Genomic DNA, 22,108 nt, shown 5'->3' on the forward strand with positions numbered 1-22,108 from the left:
TAGATTTCCTTTTTTTTTTTTACAATTTGTCTTTTCAACATTTAGAAATTTTAAACCCAATTTTTTTTTAACGTTTCTTAGCATTTTAATATCTAATGAGCTCTTTGTGACAATATGAAACAATACACTTTTATACTTCTTTTAAAAAATATGTACATTCCAACTCTATAATTTTGTAATTTTTGGATGTATTTTCCCAATATATTTAGACAGAAAAGTTTTTGATTTTCTAATGCCAAAACATCAACAGTTTTGCATCACCCAAACACTTATAACCCTTTCTGACCGATGTATTTCTGCACACATTCAGTAAAAACAGCACAGAAGGCTGAAACTCAAATGAGGTTATTTATCTGGCAGGCACAGAACTTTCCAAACACTACATAACATAATCAAGCAAACATTTAGACAACAGAGTGCTCTTCTAACAGAGTGAGATAGGTGATTCACATCCGGTGAGTAAGAAGATTATTCAGCTGGGAAGGAGGGGAGGAGTGCTGTCTTCATCGGCCCAGTGACAGAGCTAAAGATGCTCTAATTTTCACTCCCACTATCTCCACAGGATCAATAGCGTACAATCATAGACACTGAAATTTCACAGGTACACATGGATGCACCTGGGAGCAGCAATGAGCAGCCGACAACAGCGCAACTGGATTTAGAGCATGTTTAACTCATATGCTGTCATTAGTTAAAAAGAAAATCTCATAACTTGTCTACACTACTCGACAATCTTTCCTTCACGCTGAAAAGCTCAGTTTAAATATTCGAGATGAAATAATTATATTTTATCTTTGTTGACTTGCAAACATAAAATATTAGGAAAACTCTCTTTACAACTGCTCACATATTAAAGTCTAATTTGTTTTGTCCTTTTTATCTGTAGAAAAGTGATTTTAATTTTGCTTACACAACGACAGATTACATTCTACTACTACTCCAAGGAGGATACATGATTACTGATTACAGACTCGTTAATATTGGTAGAGGTCAGTCTGCGAAGGCATCGCAGACAATCTGCGTGACCCGCTTACAGGCAGCAAGGCAAGGCACGGTAAGTTTATATATATAGCAAATTTTAGTAATTGTCCCAGTGAAGATAATGATTAATGATTAATAACCAGAAATGATTTAAAAGAAGAAAAAAATTATGTATTAAAATCATAAGATGATTATAATTATTGATAAAATGATGGATAAGAAAAATAAACTAAAGTTGCACTTCAAACTTAACTAATAATGGTAAGATACACACTCAAAGGCCACTCTAAACAAGTAATTTTTTAAAACTTAGGGTTTCAGCAAATTTACAGTCTTCTGGGGGTTTATTTTAGATTAGTAGCCTAGTAAACTAGCCCCATCCGTCAGCAACCAAAATAATTTTTGCCTGCGAGTTGGTCTAGCCTCGATCAATGCCCCAGGCCCTAAATCTGGCGGGCCAATCACAACGCAAAGATGTGTTTTGAATGTCTGGATGCAAAGCGGGTGGGGTTTTGAGGGTGTGACGACAAAGCTGTGCAACGCTGGAGAAAGTACAACAGTAGCATGCATCGCGGCAACAGCAGCTTTCAATGGAGCGCTCCATTGGAAGTTAAAAGTTCTCTTTCTGTTTCTGTTCTTCAATAAAAGTATGTTTTAAGATAATATGAGGCGCGAATATTATACTTTAAAGCGTCACTATATGGTCCGAAGTTGAGAGGACCGCGGCAACCAGCGGAGCTCCGAGGCTAACGGCGGCCAGGGCTAACGGCAGCCTGTCTGCAGTGCTCTCTTCGTCCTCTGGCATGGGAGCTGGCTCGGAGCTCGTCTGCCTGGCTGTGTGTTTCCTGGATGGGGCCGCCTTTTACAGCTGCTTTTTGTGTCTCTGCTTCTGTCTCCTTGAACCCCAGTCGGCCTCGGCAGATGTCCGCTTACACTGAGCCTGGTTCTGCTGGAGGTTTCTTTCTGTTAAAAGGGAGTTTTTCCTCTCCACTGTCGCTACAAGCATGCTTAGTGTGAGGGATTGTATTTGAGTCAATGAGTCAATGCAATCAACTGGTTTCCTTAGATAGAAAACTTTGTATCAATTTGACTGTTTGATCTGGTTGAACTGTAAAGTGCCTTGAGATGACTGAATTGAATTGAATTGAGTTGAATTGAATTGAATTGCAGTGGCCCTGTCTCGGCATAGTCCGATGGACTGTTGGCTCTGATGCCGATTTTTGACTCAGCTTTGGAAGGATTAGACTTAGGGTTTTTGCTGAAACGTGAGCAGAAAGCTGGTGCACTCCCCCACCAGCTTTCTGTCGCACTTCCTACGATACAGTCAGTTGCGCTTATTGGTCAGAGCGTTGGCCAATAGGCACAGACATGGTTTGAAAAACAACGGGTTTTTCTCATCAACAATCTGTCTCATTCATCAGGGCCAGAATAAATATCAACTTTCACTCCCATTTAGTCTGGTCTATCAGGCTAGTAGATTAGTGGAGCATAATAACTAAAAGCTGCTTCTACATGTTTGATTTTTGATCTTAGTATGCAGACCAGACTTGGGCAATAAGACCAACAAAATCCAGGTGGGTGATACACTGAGTGGGTGATACGCTATTTTGTCTTTTCTCTGAATACTGGGAGACAGTGTAAGGACAGCAGCATCAACCGCAGCTCTCTGATACATTTTTTAGGAAGACCTTTGAAGACACCATTGGTGCTACTGGCTCCTTTAAAAAATAAAAAAACAAACCTATTATAACCTCAACTATTTTGGGAACACGATCATTAGGTCTTCAAAATCTTAAAACATGGGGTTTTAAAATGATCCAAGCACAATATTGGCATCTTTTAATGTCCTACAAATATTGAATGTTAAAATGTTTTCAGAATTTGCATCTTATTTCAAGGTTTTTGATACATTTTGTTTTGTTTTAATGAATGAACAGCAAGCAAACCAAGTAGGATCTAATGCCTCAATAATGACCACTGCCAGCAGATCTGTACCTCTATTTTTCTGAGTATTGCTTGTGTCCTACTGATGTAGAGAGGCTTTCAGAGGCGGCTTTGTTTAGCGAGAGATGATGGGCTTACACTAACCCACTTAGCTGATGTTTGGAGCCCCCCCTCCCACATCACAGTTTCTGTTCCACTCTTTACTATTTATTCTTATCATGCTGCCTTGATGTCACTGGTAAATTATCCTCTCCCTCGGCTGCCCTCTCTTTAAACTCCCCCGCTCATATCTTCCCTTGCTCTGCTTTTCCTCTTCAAGCTTCTTTACTCCATGAGAGGGGAAGTTCCACTCTAGCTTCTATCCAGGAACAGGCCTCCTCAGTGGCCACTACATACTACTGCTGCCATTGCTTTCCACATTAGGGTCTGACATGAGACATCTTTTTAAAATTACAGAAGTAAAAATATATATTTTTACTGTTTTTAATTAGATTTTCAAAGAAATGTTGTGAAATTCTGAATTTGAATTAGGAAATATTTGACAACTGAAATCTCCCTATGCTATAATTAATTTACCTAAAACCTTTCAACAGCCCATCATGTCAATTTATAAATAAAAAATAAAATTCTAAAAGCCCATAGTTTGGCACCCACTTAAAGAAATCTTCATATAAGTGATGCCCGTGTGCAAAGCACATGTGTATATCAGTCAAAATCTTCCTTTTCTCATCTGCTCCTAAAAGACGGCAGCTATAATTGGCCAACTGTCAGCCTTAATGGACAGAAAACACACATAGATAGGAGCTTACTCACATGCATGAATACACAAACTCACACACTCTCAGAAAACACAGAACAAGTCATAATATTCAAAGCAGACAGAAATAGACACAGACTACATGAGGTAACCACAGTGGCGTAAGCAATACCATTACCTCAACAATAATCTTGACCAGTAACCCATCATTGTGAGTCTGTGTGAGCTACCGTGAAGAGCCAGAGATGTTCTTTTTTCCAAGAAATAGACTTGGTCTTTTCATGAAGTATGCCTGGAACCTACACCATTTTAGCAGAGCTCTTTCTCTCCCCCACCTTTTTTTATGAGTCCGTGTATCTGGAAGTCCTAAGAAGTTTTATGTGTTTCTGCGAAAATGTGGAGGCTCTCCTGGCCACCGCTGTGGAAATGCTTTGCTGGCCTGCAGAGTATGAATAGTGGTGGAGACCCTGATAGAAGCACATATGAGTGTTTGGGTGGAGGGCAGAGACAGTTTTACAAAGGCGTTGACCGAGAAAATAGGTGGAAAAATGAAATGAGAACAGTTGTGTTGCTTAAACTTAAATTCAAAAGACATTATGTTTTACTGAGAATCTATTTTAAAATAGCCTTTTTACTTCACCCTTTAGGACTAAAACATCTTTTTAGTAGCAGATTGACACCTCAAAAATATACACAAAGAACCTACATAATTGCCCTTTAAGGCCACGGCAATCCCAACCTTAATTTCAATATGTTAACCCAAAAATTAAAATAGATAGAAACAAAATATATATTTGCTTTGTATATAATTTAGGGATTCCTTTTAGTAGAAATTAAAGAAGGTTTTGCATCCCCTCTTGTGAGCTGGAAGAAATAGAATTTTGGTAGTTGGACAAAATTAATTTTTACGCTTGGCAGAGGATGATCAGCCACATATGGTTTATTAAGTACAGAGTGCAGGAAGAGCCATACTGCGAACCATCAGTGTGGAGTGTAAATCACAGACTCAGAGCTAAATGTACGAAAAAGACGCATTTCTGCACAAGAACAGCTGGAAGAGCAGAGTTTGTCAGCATTGAGTGCGCAGTGCCGGACCATTTGAGGCTACTTTTACCCCTGCGGCTGCTGCCATGGTCCATCGGTGGTCGTGTAGAATGTGCACCACTGCATTTTTATTCAGTCTCGTCCCAAAACTAACACCCATGAGTTGTAATTTTTTCGTCCTCAAACATCCACATTTACCTCATCAGTTCTCGTTATCATGAAAAAAGGAGCGTTAAAGAAACAATTTCATCATCATTATTGACGAAAACAACACTGCTGCTAACACTCCGCCCCCTGCACAAAATTTCTGGTGTGCTAGAGCTCTGCACCTGTGCCTAGCAGCCTTTATGTTTGTTCCCTACCAGTGAATGTGCCACAGCTGTGTTTTTGCTGTCAGTGGTAGTACTGCTAACTAGTCTTCATGTTCCCATAAGCCTCTGCTCTGGGAAAGGAGCTATGGAACGAAGGTTGTACTGTAGCACAGCAGGGGTTTACAGGCCAAGTCCACAGTTTTCTCAAAAATCACTACCGCAGCTTTAACGTTTGGGAAATACTTACAATATGCATTTTGTGTAATCAGCAGTTAAAAGCAAGAAACTAAGCTACTGAACTGAGCTTGGACAAGTAAGGTATCATTTGCTCATGCTATGCTGTGTTTTCAGTAGCCAGTATGCTTTTCCAGCCATGGTTAGGAAGTATGAAAAACAATAGCCCCTTTCCTACTGAAACCTATCAGATGTAAAGCCCCAGAATTTGTAGAATTTGTACTATCCTCATGCTCAAGGGTTAACTGTGGAGTACCACAGGGATCAGTGCTAGGACCAATTCTCTTTACTATATATATGCTCCCAATCGGTAGAATTATTAGACAGCATGGGGTTAATTTACACAGTTATGCTGATGATACTCAGCTATATATATGTCTATAAATCTAGATGAAGCTAACCCATACATAGATTATAGGCATATCTTGAAGAAAAAAAAAAGGATGACTCTTAACTTTCTGCTACAAAGCGGCGCATGTATGACGTCATCCGTGTGCCAGACTGGAGTTGTGACAGGCAGCCCAGGCCACAGGCCACTACGCTCTACCCCTTATATTCATTCAGCTAGCTAATCTGAATCGTTCAATTCCATTTCGAGAGATCATCTGTGTTAGTAAAACTAGACATCTTCCGGGCATGTGAGTAAAACTAACAGCAGTTCAGTGGACAGGAAGAATGAACAGTAGCCTGCCGCACAGATGACGTCATACACGCGCCGCTTCGTTTTTAAAAGATATAAATATAAAAAATATAACGGCGGATGTCTGGGGGACAGTGTTTCGCCTACATGTTATGAATGCTGGCGTACCATAAATGATAAATTATGAACAGTTTAGTTTGTGCCTTCAAGTGGTTGCCCATAGGAAGATGTTACTTGGATATAATCTAACAGAATATCTTCAGAACAGCTCCAAATGACACAAAACTCATATGGGTGAGTAGAACATGATGTAATAACATAAAATCAAGGGCCCAATGTAAAAAAACTGCCATTCCCCTTTAACCTACATCTGAACAGATTTTATAATGGCATGATTTATATAAATTAACTACTTAATACTCATTAACATTTTTTTTCTTTTATTTCAGTAATCATTATGTAAATCTCAGATATCTAGAGCATGAACAAAAACTGTTTTTAGTCAAAATTTGATTTATTAAAGTTAGTCTGAATGTACATGGAATTAATATCTTGACTTTGTAATCATAACAAAATATTCATGTCATATAGAAGCTACAGACAGGAGAGTCACAATATCAGGATTTCATGATGGCTCTTCAGAGGCCGACAGACATCATCCAATTTGTGATCTGTTTTCTTGCAGTGCTGTCAACATACAACCCCGCCAAAATTTTTTTTTATTTATATGTGTGTATAAAGGGGTTACATTTCACAAAAAAAGGTTTACACGAAAAGCTACTCCAAGGAGAATGCATGTTTCTTGTTCCTATAAAAATCATACCAACCATAATTACCTTATTAAATATTTTTCTTCAAACTTTTGCAAAGTTTATATTCAATACCTACATTAACCTGAAATGGAAAAAAAACTTTCCTGCTAAATATTTTGCATTTTATTCTCTCGCAGTTGCAGTTCCTACCACATATCTGATGAATGCTTTATATTTGCTTTTAGCCACTATTAACAAATATCTTGCAGCAGGAAATCCCCAAGCTCCTGGATAGATTAGGTACCAGATCTGCTCAGGTGATCCGATCTACTTGGCCCTGCCCCTGCTGATGACTTGGCAATACAAAAACACCCCTCGTACAAACTGCATTGCACCTGTTTTACAATAATCAAGATTTCAATATATCATTACCTATTTTCTCTATTCTTTTTTTTTCTTTTGGTGACCCAAATTAGCCAAAAACAAAAAATAATTACTCTCAATCTTATAGGCAAGTTCTATACTCTAAAGGGCAGATTATACATCTGCAACCGCACACATCAAATGTCACTTGGGTCTGGTTGCGAACGAGTTTTGCTGGTATGCTTCTGCACCGTCGGTCTGGAATTTCTAGGGACGCACAGCAGTTTCCCACCAAAGCGCAAAGGAGAGCCTATTCGAGAAGTCGCGAGAAATTTGGCGGTCCCGGCAGGAGTGTTTATCTTCCAAAACAGAGATGATGTAGATACAATACTGAGATGGATGTAGAGTTGCTAGACATCGAAGAGGAACAGCTTCTGTTAATGGAGTTGGCAAAAAGACAGATTAACCTTTCGTCTGTGCGCAGCCTTTTGATTGCGCACAAAGACAGATTTGATGGTTGCAGAAGCTATGCGTCAGAAGCATAAATTGGCCTTAAGACTCTGACATTAACAAAGTGACACAAAATGTTTCATTACTGGTATTAATATCTGAGGGCAGGGGAGGGAAAGTTGAACATCTTACAAGAAAATTACTCTCTTGGAGAACAGTTAATCTAATAGTAGAAATTGGATGGTTGTAGTTGCCAAGAAGTTAAAAGTTGTGGCTTAATTTGGGTAACTAACCAAGCAAAAAGAGAGCAACCTTTTATCTACTGAGCACAGCTAGCCAGAGCGCTCTACCCTTTATACTATCGTCTTGCAGTTTTTTAGTTAAAAAACCTCCGGATATTTTAAGTTTTTTTATCGATCAAAGCTCCTGCATAGATATTGAAATGTCTTCAATGTAAAAACAAGATTTAGATAATTTCCCTAAAAAAGAATAAAAAACGAATAAAGAGATAAAAACATCAAAAGCTTATATAGTTCAGTAACTGATAGATTGGATTGTCATGAATGCTGCCTGTTTTTTTTGTTTTTTTTTTAGTGTTTTTTTTGGTTTGGCTGTTACCACTTTCAGCTCTTCCACTCAGCTGATTAGAGTAAGCAGACACACCTGCCACTCACCCAATTACCCTAATTCCTCCCAGCTGGTATTCTTTCTATTCATACCTGCCTCTCTCAGTTATTCTCTGCCAGAAAGTTTTCTCCTTGCCTGTATAAGAATCACTCCAGTAGGCAGTGGGCACAGTCTTCGTTCCTGTGCTCGGTCTGCACTAAATCTTTGTATTTAACAAATATATTATTTCCTGACATGTAGTCTGCGTGACACAAACAAATGGAAAGCTTCAGCTGTCCACTGCATTTGTGTAGCTTTTGTTTTTTGTGGTTCTGTTTCAGATGGCTGTAGTCCTGATTCTACAAGCATCATCCATGTGTGAGTCTATCAAATAATACCCACCTAAGGCTGAGGACTGTCCGGATTCAGCATAGCAGTTTGGAGTTCCTTTCCTATCCTTGATAATGTTTTTACTGTTGACCGTGCTTAAGGTGAAGGGGTACGAGCTACAGTATGAGCAGGAGGTAGGAGCTACAACTTTATGTATTTGGAAGCAGCCTTGATTTAGAGTGTTTAGTTTTAGTTTAGTTTTATTGAAAGGATCCCCATTAGCTACAGCTATGCTGCAGCTATTCTTCCTGGCGTCCTGAAAAAATATATACATTAAAAACAAAACTAAGAATACAACCAATATTTGAAAGAAAAAGAAAATACACAAACACATATAAAAATACATATACAATATATACACATACTAACGTACACATTCTACACTTACACCTGTAAACATACATACACATATACATACATATTCACACACATATATAAATATAAACATGAAGTTATATTATTTTGATAAATGCTGTTTTACATATAATTTGAATTTATTGACATTATTAGCAAGCAGGATATGTTTTGGCAGATTATTCCATTCTTTCATACCTCTAAACACAACAGTATTTTTTATGGCATTTGTTCTTACTATGGGTAAAGTGAAATTACCTTTAGTTGCATGTCTAGTACTGTACTGATGATTTACTACACTGAAAGAAAGATGCTTGAACAAAACAGAAGGAAATTTGGAATTAGAAATATTTCTTATGAAAATTAACAATGAATACAACAATCTATCTTTGACCAACAACCAATTAAGATCTTTGTGCATTAATGTTATATTTCTCCTGTAGCTGCACCTGAGTGCTACACGAGCAGCTCTATTCTGTATAAGCTGTAATTTATTTATATATTCTCCAGTGGCATTTGACCAAACTGCTGGGCAATAGTCGAGGTATGTCAATATTAGTGCTTTCATTGCATAATTCCTAATGTTTGAAGTTAAGAAATTTGCATGTCTTCTCATAATGGATATACCTCTTCCCATTTTTGCAATAATATTACTAATATGTTTTTCCATGATAATCTAGAGTCAACTATTACACCCAGCAGTCTGGTCTCATGCACCTGTTCAATAACTGCGTTGTTAATCTTAATATTAATTACAGGATTCTGATTAATATTGTAATTTTAACTTAAAATCATGCAATTAGTTTTTACAGTATTTAATGCCAGTTTATTTGATTTGACCCAATCTACTACATATTGTAATTCTGTATTTAAAACGGTTTCTAATTCAATTTGTGTACTTGCTGATGTATATATAGTTGAATCGTCAGCGCACATGACAATATTAGCCTTATGTAAAATATATGGTAAATCATTAGTAAAAATATTAAGTAATAGTGGACCCAGACAGCTACCTTGGGGTACTCCACATGTAATTTTTCTGATACCTGAGAAACTGCCATTGAAAAACACTGTCTGTGTTCTATTTGACAAGTAACTGTACATCCATGTGATTGCAGATTGCTCAAACCCGTAACAGGATAATTTTGTTAATAGCAGGTTATGATCTATGATGTCGAAAGCAGCAGAAAAATCTAAAAATGTTGACTTGTGAGCATCTGATAACCACATTTTGCCACACCAAAATATATTTGATATGGATTTATTTTTAGGTATGATCAACAATTTATTTTATTAATGTTTTATATATAGTTGGCTAAAATGTATATTAGTATATTTTTGCAGTTTATATGAAATTATTGAGTTACATCACACATTTTGTTTTTCTGTTCAGAGGAATCATGTTGTGTTTCAAGCATTCTTTGCAGATATGGTATAACACTGTTAGGTAAAACTCCCTTTCATTTAGACATTACAGAGTTTTAGTAGGATATTGAGATTTCGCAGACTTAGCGTAAAGCTCGATAAGAATAAGCAATTTATTCTTATTCATTCTTTCTTATTCGTTCTTTTTTGTTGCTTGTATTTCTCATTCTTTTTAAATCAGCCACTTTGTTCAGAATTATTTGCATTGAGTCTTGTGACAAATCATCTGCCTTAAACCTAGTAAAATTCAACTGTTTCAGGTAACTTTCATTTTTTTTCTTTTGCTTTATGAAGCGTGAAACCTTTAAGGTTTACATCTAAGTTTCAGAAGAAGCGACTCATATATTTGGATATGTGAACATGCACATCTGACGTTTTCATGCGTGCTGACAGGGACTGTCCTTACTTTGCATCATGGGAAGCCCCGTATGAACCTTTGTCCTAGTGAGTATTTGCATGCCAAGTGCTGACTGCAGGCTCTAGTAACCTTTCACTGTATGATTTAGCTCAGATTTGCCACCCTTTGTGGCATGCCATCATAAGGTGTTCTGTTTTTTTTTTTCATTCCCATATTACATTAGAAAGCAATGCATCCTAGGATGCATTATGTACTTCTATGCACAGATGTGTGTTTTACTTGTAGTAGAAACTGTTTGGGAATCAGTGCACTGGAATGTCTGGGCAATACTCCCTGTTCCCCCACTGGAGCAGGCCTTTCACATGCAGCTATCTGTGCAGATGGTAAACTCCCAATGCTGCAGGCCCTGAAATATGTGGCCACTTTCATGGGCTGAATTTGGCTGCACAGGCCATCAGATAATTGATATAATCATTTGAGTTACTCAGTTCTAAATCTGATAAAAACCTTTCTTTTTGATCAGATGTATCTTCTCCCACTTCCTCTGGCTTTTGGGTTCTTTGCTCTCATTTTGTGTTCTATCCTCCCTCTCCCTTCTCAATGTAACTCCAGTTTGACCTTGTGACTCATCTTTCCCACACTGACCACAGCAGCACTGTATGTCCTGCACAGACGCAGCACTGACCTAGACCCTCATAGGCACATGCATATGCTCCTACTACACTTCCCCATTCTCACTCATGCCATTGCGTCATTCTCCTGTGGTGTGGTAAGTTACTACAGAACAGCTGTTTCTCCTTAGTTGTGCTGCAAGCCCGGATGTCAGAGCTTTGTTGTGTGTGATTGACTGACGTCTGAGACTTTTGCATATGTGGGTGATATCATGCAGGACCTTGTTAGCCTTTGTGTTGCAGACAGTCATGATCAAAGTCGTCAGACGTGACCTCTTACTCCTCTGTGTCACACTGACGGAAAAGTTACAAATTAAAAGAGAAAAACTGGAAGGGCATCCAAGTAAGGCCACAAGAGACGTCTCTACGTACGTTGGCACTGATTCTACAAATCCTTAGGGTTTTACTGGAATGATGTGAAATGATTTCCTCTAAAAGAGTTTCCCTTAATTAGTGTTTTAAATGACAGAGAGGAGTGCTGCCTGGTATCATTGAGGATGTTGACAGAGAGGCTTTATCATAACTTTATTATAGCATAAATTGACTGTGGTAGTGTTTAGGGCTGTTCTTACAGAACAAGAAGGCACAGGGTTCAAACACTCGAGGCAAAGGACTTTTCTGTTAGGGCTCTTTGTTCTTCTCAAAACTAAAGGATTTTTCCCGGTGCTCTAGCTTGCAAGATACCCAGTAAAAAACAACAACAACAACAAAAAAAACCCCGTCAGGTTAAGAGTCCACGTTTGTCTTCAATGGACTGTTGTCCAGCTTGTACCCTGCCTCCTAACTGCTGGAAAGATTCAGCATAAACTCTGCACAGGATTAACAGAAAATAGATACAGTATATAAGTAGATATAGATGAGGTTGAACCCAGTCACCTTTACAACCCTCAATAAAAACAGATATTCTAACGAGGGACTAAGAAGAGATTGAGAACTATAAAAGAGTTAGTTCTATTGTAGAGTTCTTACCTGGCATAGCCCAGATTGAAACATGTAGTTCAATTTGAACTCTACAAAGTATTCATCTGGAAAGCCTCATATAGAATGTGTTGAGTTGATTGGGTTTCTGCCTCCCATGTCCAGTTTTTAGCCAATCGCAGCAGCAGTAGCAGCTATGATGTATCACATTCTTGATTTGTTTCACAACTGCCAGAGTTAACTGATAAATCAAATTCTTACCAAATCCGGTCAGGAGGAACGCACAAAAACCTTCTCATCCACACAGGCACGAATTGCGTCCTTGTTTTTCAGAAAGAAAACCAGGGTATTCCAGCTGAAAATGACTTAGCCATGTTTGTTTTGCTTTAGCCTTCTGCATCTAGTTGACATCATACATGCCACTGCATTTATTTTATTTTCATATGATTTCATATAATTTCTTTACATTTTTTACTTAAGAAATATGTTTTACCTTGAGTGGTCTTTGGCTGGTCCCCTATAATTCCTTTTTAAGCATCAGTTTAGGAACTAAAATATTCTTTCTGTCATTTTTTGAGGACATTACGATCTAAAGAGAAGAGCCTTTTCCTGGTCAGACTTTGTAATTCAGTGAAAGGGTGGAGTCAAAGTAAAAAAATATGCTCTCCACGGAGACAGAAGGGGTCACCAGTGGCTGGAAGATGGAGGGGATTTTGATGGGAGTTGCAGGGAAGTGAGCACCCATTTGGCTGGCGTTTGACTGGCTGCTACTGTATTTAACTTTAATGAACCAAATTTTATTGTTGCAGCATTGAACAAAACACTGTTCATCAGTAAAGGATATCACACATAACCCTGTGGGATATGTCCACTTTATACCAGGATTGCATCTAGCTACATGTTTTCCCCCCCATTTTTCTTTGCATAATAGCTCAAGTTTGGTTAGATTGGGTGGCCATTATCTATATTTAAAATTGTTCCTTCCCAGATATTCACAATTAGATTTATATTTGAACTTATAAAAGGGTATAAACATGCTCTGTCCTAAACCATTCATTGCTACATTAGCAGCATGCTCAGCATTGTTGTTCTGTTGAAAGGTGATTCTTGACCTTTGTCCAATTTTTAGAAGCACCTACCCAATTTTCTTCCAGAATTTACCTTCATACAGCTCAAGTGGTCTGTTCAGGAATTATCACCGGCTTCATTGTCACTATTAAAGAAAAGCATTACTGAAACCCCTATGTTAACTCTGCCAAGCTATTTTTTTCCCTCCCATTACCTCTTTTGCAAGTAAGTCAAAAATTTCAGTCTTTCATTTTTTTTTTTTGTATAGTGTATTGTGGCAGTATTTAATTGGCAAATTTATGGCTTCCCTTTTCTCATCCTTTCACAAAGATGGGTAAATTTGTCAAACTTCTTACACACACACACACACACACACACACACACACACACACACACACACACACACACACACACACACACACACACACACACACACACACACACACACACACACACACACACACACACAAAGTAAAAAAAACAAAACGTTATTGAGCTCTTTCCATTTTAGGATGGAAGTAGGTAGCCTAAGTAATCTAAATAAAAAAAAAATGTTTTTAAACTAGTTCTATCAGGCAGAAATTATCTTGTGTGAAAAACATAAATTAGATAATACTTGAGAGATTTATAACTCATTTGGGAAATTTTCCTTTGCTTTGGATTAAAATGTTCCCAGTTTGTGTTTGCAGGTGTGTGTGTGTGTATGTCCAGTCATGGTCACCATGGAGAAGTCCTACTAAGAATCGTCATGACAACTCCAGCCATAGACAACTGTGTTATAAGCCAAAACACGTAACCGTCTCCTACGCATCAGTGCCGTTCACACATACGCTTATCCACACACACAAGAGACGCCCACAAGCACGACGACGTATATGACAGATTTTGAAACCAAGTGTCAAAATAGAGTTACTTGTTTATGAGATAAAATTAGGAGAGTGTTTATCCTGCACAGATGGATGGTTGAAATGACAAGTCCTGAAGTGCTGCTACTTTTAAATCTGTCAGAAAGTTTTATCTCACTGGAAGGAAGGCAAAAGATTATATTTTTAAAAGGAAAAAGATGCTGGGAAATAAATTTCTTGAAAAACGTGAGAAACATCAAAACATGCCGTTTTGAAATAAAAGTAGCAGAAAGTGGCTGTGGGCGATAAAGCCCTAGGGATTCTTGCTACCAGCTCACAGCTCACCCTGATCACCTCCAACCACACACACACACACAATCTGCAGATGCACAACCTAATGGTCAAGAAAGAGCCAACCTCCTCTTCAGCTTCTGTATCTGACCCATTTTTATGTGCAGGCTGCAGACACTGTCGAACAGCCCTGCCGCGCAGCCCTCCTTGTTTCCATTGAGGTGGAAAATTCTGGTGAAGTGGGGAACAGAGGGGTGTGGGAAGGCAGGAGCAGTGGCAGATGAGCTTAGGGCGGAGGAAAGTATCAGGTTGAGTGAGTATGTCCATTAACTCCCCCAGAGGTGCGCCATAGGGGGGTTGAGGGATTTGCCCCTGCACTTGTGCTAAGTGTGTTTGCTGACGAGTGTGTGTGGTCATGTGTTAGTGGAAAGGTGGAGTTCTGGATGAAAACAAAAAACATCCTATCTCACTTTCCATCTTGTGTCCAGCATCCAGAACATCAGGGAACCCTTCCAGTCTGCCTCCTGCCTCCTCTTCTGACACTACTTTGAGAGAAACCAACTCTCTGCAGTGTTTACATTTTTTGACCTCTAACCGTGTGTTAAAGGGATAATTCCGAATTCTTAAAGTGAGCTTCTGCTGAAAGTTTACAATAATTAATTTGTTAGTTTCTCATAATTCTGTTTCGAATTTTATTGCATTGAAATTCATTGGAAATTCTGGTTATTCTGTGTTTTCTGTTGGTTTTCTCTGTTTGTGTCTACTACTCAACAGGCCCTGAAGTTGATTCTCATTCCATAATTAGGTTAATCATTTCCTAATTTCTCTGATCAATCTCATCTGGGTATACCTGCGCTTTCTATCATTTGCCAGTCCTTATTACACCTTTCTGCTTTCTACTTGATTTTCAAGTGTTCATATTCTTTCACCTTTGCTAGACTCACTTTATATGTAATTTCTCTTTTTTTTTCATTAATACTCTGACTAAGAAACTGTGACTAAGAAACTAAGAAATGTGTACACCACTCCCTTTCAGACTTTTTCCGCTTTTGATTTTCACACTTAAATATATCTGATCTTTAAATACGTTGAATTTGAGATGTGAATAAAAATAGAAGTTTTCGAATTCTGATTTATTCCTCACCGTTGCCACGGTTTTTCCTTTTAGTAAAAATGAAATGCTTTCTGGTTTTGTGTAAATTGGCCCAAAGACCTGTTTAATTTTTGACTCATTGCATCAAAAAATCAGTTACATTTCCTTACTAACATGAAATAGACAAATATATTCAAAGGTCCTGATGAAATAATTTGAAGAAAAGGTGTTTTTATTATCGGGCTGGAAGGGTTTGAAAGTCCTTTCTAAGACTTTGAGTCTCTAGCTAACCACAGTGATGCATTATCTAGAAAATAGAACAGTGGTAACTCTTTATACCAAGGAGCAGAGAGTTTAACAAATTTACTCCATTAACTACTTTTAAAACTACAGCTAGAAATTAAACTGATTATGAAGGGCATTTTGTGGAGTTGTAGGGTAAAAGCCACAGCTGACTTAGAGGAAAACAAGTTAGGCCTGCATTTGTCCAGGAAGCATCATTAAGGTCCTCGAGACCTTTGGGAGAATATTTTTAAGCCTGTTGAAACAAAGGTCAATTGTTTTTGGAAGGGGTCTACTCGCAAAAAGTATTAAAGCATTTTAGGTATAGATCACCATTTGCTGGCTGCTATGTAATGCCTCTGAGTCTACTTTGCTGATTCAGGACCAAAAAAAGTTGCCATAATTGAAGGAACAAACCATAAACATTAGCTCATCCATTAACGACCGTTAGTTTGACTGCATGTACCAGGGCAATGACTCAAAGCATCAAATCCATCACTGGAGGACACAAATACCACAATGGATGGTTTTAAAGCTGCCTGATCAAAATTCATATTTAATGCTTATTGAACATAATCATTTCTTCTCCAAAACACCCCTGTGTGGCTCAATTAGAAAATTCTACAAACAAGTATCAGAATCAGCTTGGGTGCTGTGGTGAAGCATGTGGCACAGGTTTAGAGGCTTTGACTTGTTGTGCGAACCTGTCAAGTTTTGGATTTGAAAATACTGACATTTTACGACATCCACTGCAAGCTGTCCCCCTCAAGCTCCAGTATCAATTAAATTTCAAGACATGTGCACAAGAAAGCTAAAACAAACACTTGTCAACTATTTGGAAACTACAATAAGGTGATGATATTTTGAAATGCGATGCTAGCAACAGTTCCGTTTAGAAAGGTAGCTAAATGTTTTTTATATATAATTCTATAACATGGGACATTTATGGGAGACTGCTAATACAGGAGGACGACGGGAAGAAGAGGTGAAATACCATAAGTTCCAATCCAAAACGGGAGACTTGACAACTATGTTGTTGCAGGTTCAAGTCTTCATCAAGAGACCTTTGCTGGAGGCCATTAGCTCTTCCTTTTACCACAGATTTATTGTCTGGAGGCCTTTAAATAAAGACCATACGAGCAAAAAGGTTTAACAGGGAAAAGAAGAATGGGCAAATAATCCTGCACAGCTATGTAAAAGTAATCCAGAGCGTAGATCAAAACCATAGTGTTACGTACAATGTGTTAGCGATGATGGATAAGCATCTCCCTGACATGAGTTTTTGGAACTTGAGATGTCTGCAACAGGTGGTGGTGCGCTGTCACCAATGGTACCATTCAAGGTGTGCAGTCACTATTTTTCCGTGTGTGATGTGTGATCATATACTACTGAGAATTGCATAATTGTTTATTCTTGCTTGATTTATGAAACTGTCCCTGTATCCTGGACCTTTATCAAGTGTTGTACTTCATATGGGGCCCACCCAGATAATGTTGCTTACGGGCCTATTGTTGTGTCGTTACGCCATTGTCCATCAGATTTGGTGGTCACTAACCTGTGTTTCCTCTTTCCAGACTTTCCTGCTACAAATGCCTGTTGTTTCTGCAGACCCAGTTGTTTTAATAAACTCTTTTTGAGGTTACCCACTGTCTGTCTTGCCTGAATACTGGGTCCCTCAGTTCTGATTGCGACAGGTGGTAAGTATAAGGTAATGAACTGCACTTGGCAAAGCCCAAATGAAAAAAATAGCAGAATTGAAGGAACTACAGAACATAAATAATCAATAAGGAGAATGTGAAAAGACGTGAACATAAAATTAAAACAATAGCCTAAAATTTTATTCTAATTCAAAAATACTTCCTTAATTCCAAAGTGAAATTAAATGTTGGTGTAACTTATGGGGTTCACAGGGTTTTTTTTTATTTAGTTGTAGGTGTTGATAGCTGTAGGCAGGAAGGATCTTCTCACAGATCATGACAATGATCAGATAATACTTAATCCACAGTGCATATACTCTCTTGGCCTTTTATTCACTCAGATTATTTTGCCTCGGGCTAGTCTAACAGGGGTCAATGCCAAAGTAAATTTCTATAATTATTAAGCATCTCAAATATCCAAATCCCCATCATAAGAACCTAAAACAGAACATACACTGCATAGCTTTTATAGTCAGTGTACCTGTATAACACAAGGCTAAGAAAGTATATCAATCCATAGAACAGCCTTAATGAAACCATAGTAAAACGTATTTTTCTTTTATCTTAAATATCATTATACTTTTCTATTAGGAAGTTTGTTTGTTTTTTACTGGAAACTTTTTAAATGTCCTCACAGAAGGATCATGGGTAAAGCGCTGCCTCTAACCTCTATTTCCTATGTAAAGAAATAATCTGGTTCTGTTACTCCCTTTTGCAAATAATGCAAGAACACTGATGTTATGTTACCATGATGTGAGAGGATGCGTTGGAATATATATAAAAAATATAAATAAAGATGTAAACGTATCCTGACATGTATCCCTGTAAATTTGATCACTTTTATCCCATGAGGAACCAGGATTGTGCCAAATAATATATCCTTAACCCCCCCCCCCCACCTCCCCCCAATAAAACTTAGAATACCTTTTTCTATACTGGACATTTCAGGTGGAAAAATATAGTATTTATGGTTTAATTTGACATATTTTGGGAGTGAATCCATTTTTATTTTCGTGATGCTAAATATAGTCTAATTTTCCAGTCAGCCTGATATAGCTGCTTCATTTGGTTACAGATTAATCATCAAGGAGCTATGCAGCTCTATAAAGGAGGTGTTTGGAAGGGGCTGTTTGGAAAACTCCTGGTTTGTTGATATGTTGAAAATACTTTTGGGGAACTCCAGTCTCTTGAGTAAAACCAAACAGCAGTCCAGCATTCTGCATCACCATTGCAACATGATGTACAGACTTTTTTAAAGAAAATGTGTTTACAGATTCAGTTGGTTTAGATTTTTTTTGGTGCACAACTGCAGAGGGTGTGGAGTGTTTTTTGGCAGTCAGTGAGAGAGAGCCCCAATTCAAATACTAACTAGACCAACCCTATCCAGGATTAAGTAGGTATGTGGAAAATGAATGAATGGGTGCATACTTTATCCATTACACAGGATCCTTTTTGGAGGAAAAAATCTCAAAATTAATTTAGAAAACCTACATTTAAACGAGTAACATTTTGAAAATAATGTTTTGCAAAAGTATTCATACACCTTGAAGTGTAACTTTTTTTATTTTTTTTATTTTTTTATTTTTTTACATTATGGCCACAATTTTAAATGCATTTATGGACTATATGCAATCTCCACACAAAAGTCAATCTTTTCTGAAGGTATTTTAGAATTTTTAAAGATACCTTAATAGGAATTAAGTAGCCTTAATTAAAATCAGTGCAACTGCTTACAATCAAAATTCACCTTTTTGTGACTGAAGTTCCTCTGTGTGTAATTTAATCTGTAGCTGTAAAGGCCTCAAAGGCCTCAATGGTTTGATATTCAATGTAACGGAACAAAGAGCAACCTGAGGATGGAGCAGAAAGGTAAGTGGGGAGGGCTTTGGAAAGCGTTGAAGCAGGATACTTTATAAATAATGTCCTAATTTTTGAAAAGATATGAAAATCTGTCTAAAATCTGCCAAATTTCATGTCTGGGTTTCTTTGGGAAGATGGGGCAACATTGTGGAAATTAATAATGAACTTTGTCATACTGTACCTTCTTTCAAAATTGGGGGTGGCAGCAAAATGCTGTGGGAAAGACGAACAAGAGGAACAATAATCTGCAAAATTATGGAATGTGGTGGACATTCAGTTTCCAGCAGGAAGCCAGTAAGAAATACAGATCAATGACTAAGTTCAAAGTTATTTAAAGGTATAGTGGAGAATGTTCTATTTCTGGGTGGATCATCAAAATAGGTGCTCCTCCTAATTGTCAATCATTCTGGTGATATGTTTATGTAACTAACTTTCTGCACATGCGCAATTTGTATGTGTGGTGAGCTTCGGTTTCAGACAGTCATTGAAGCACACCTTTCTTTAGTTCTACAGTTCTTTAAAAGTGGCCGAGGGTCGTAAGAGAAAAAGTGTCTATGAAGAGTATAAGAAGAAAAGAAAGGCCTCAGAAGGGGCTTGTATTTCCCAGAATGCTTTGCGCAGAGACTTCTCTTTGCAAAGCATTATGAGATTTGTGGCACAGCAGTCCCCTGTCGCCATAGACTAATGCTACCTGACAGCGGCAACTGATAACAAATATGGCGCAGGCACGGCACGGTGGAGGAGGAGTTATGTGACCAACGGGGAGCAAAAAGCAGTGGTCATCAGTATGAACAGTCGGTTAACTAAGTCCACCATATATTCCTCGCTGTGTATAATGATTGAGGGATGTCAGGGTTAGGCTGGGCATTCAGACACAGTAAGCTGGCATGAGAACAGCAACTTTTAAACAGAGTGTGCACGAGAAATGGACTCATGCACACTCTCGCTCTTTTTAAGTGAAAGGGTGGGTCTTTTAAAAAATTCACAAAAATCCTCCACTATGCCTTTAAGTACAGAATAGCTTGGTCCAGATCTAGATGTGTATTCATTTGGGGATCCATGGCAAAACCTTAAATCTAATTTTCCAGAGACACTCTTGAGTCAATTAAAGACAGATGTCTTTTTGTGACACTTTTATGTGTAATACATTTGAGAATCCTTATATGTTGATATAGTTTTCCTACCACCATATTTTAGCATATTTTTTATATGTTTCAAGAAAATCCTCAAATGCATTGAAGAGATTGGTTTTAATATGAATATAAAAATGACTCAAAAGAAATCGCTACTTTTGCAATGCACTGCAAGACTCTATCCCAATATTTCTTATTCTCTGCTAATAAAAGAAATTAACAAATTATTTCAAGTTCTTGTGGCTTATCTTTAATTCACAATCATGAACAATTGTGGACCTTTTATGGTAAAACAGTGGTGTGGGGTTATATCCTTTTTTTATTCTGTGAAAATGAAGCAAGACAACAGACTGGGGTATAACACCTGCAGAGTGTTTTACCAATCTTGTTTCATGAGAAAGAGGGGAGCTTGCCGATACTCATGCGGCCCTGTGGCATGAGAGGTCATAACTACAGTCCTACGATCTGCAAGAAATCTGCCTACCATTTTCTCTAAATCTACTGGCCAAAAAGCAGCGGGTTTGTGGTCCACTGATCAAGGTGGCAACACCTCCCACTCAAGTCTCACTTGCCGGTTTCGTCCTGCTACCATGTGATGTAAATGGAAGTGAAAAAAGGACACCCACTCCCCTCTTAGTGCCATGACAATCATATGACATCAGTTTTGCAATGACAAAGCGTTATTATCACCTGTGCTGGGCATTTCACACTGCAGTCAGATTGGCTGATGAAGTCTGAAGGTGATGCTTTTTGAAATGCAGTGTGGGAGCCTGCGTGTGCAGATCAAGTTCAGATCAGTTATGATGTTTTTAAGCACTCATCTCTCTACCGGAACCAAAATTTGCCATCCCGCCACAGGAGTGGAAACCAGTGGAAGCTTGTGGAAGGCTGCAGCTTTTTTCTAGCTTTTTGAGACCCACAGGGATCGTCTGAAACTTTTTTTGTTCATTGCATCACATCCACAACTGGAAGACGGTGTGGGCGTTTGTGGCAAGGAAGTGTGCACTTTCACTGGCTCCTCTGGTGTGCATGTGTGTAAATGTTGTGAGTATACTAATCCTGGAAAGAGAAGTGAGGCACTTCTACTGTTTGCTAAGAATAGTCTGCACTTTGCATCACTTCCTCTTTCTGATACATCATACATGCACACACACATGCAAGGTTGAACAATTTCCTTGTCTGGCTTGATGTGGCAAGCATGTGCTATGTGAGCGTGTGTGCGGAAAGCCGCTTAATGTAATGGTACAATGCGTGGGTTGGAAAAACAGCTGGCCACTCTGGTTAACGCACACGGTTGCATTAAGTGGTGCAATTAGGATTACTGTACGTCCGTCCTGTCGTGCTCTGGTTTGCTATAGTGTATAAATGTGTGCGTGTGTCAATGTGTGTGTGAGTTACTGAGAAAGAGTGAGAGTTGGAAAGAGATGTCTCACCACGTGACGTGAGTTTCTGGTGTTTTCCAAACCAAGGAAGTGGAACCAGCAGTGACGGCGATGTGATGTCATACTCAAGCTTTCTTTCTAAATTAACCCTATTTTTTTAAACAACTTTTTTCTTTTATTTCATTCGCTTTCTTTTTAGTCTTTATTCATATTTCCACCCATCTTTGTATTTGTCCCTGTGTGTCATTGCACATGTCTG

This window comes from Cyprinodon tularosa, unplaced genomic scaffold (genome assembly GCF_016077235.1).
Source record: "Cyprinodon tularosa strain WSP-4 unplaced genomic scaffold, ASM1607723v1 ctg291, whole genome shotgun sequence".
In the NCBI taxonomy this organism is placed as follows: Eukaryota; Metazoa; Chordata; class Actinopteri; order Cyprinodontiformes; family Cyprinodontidae; genus Cyprinodon; species Cyprinodon tularosa.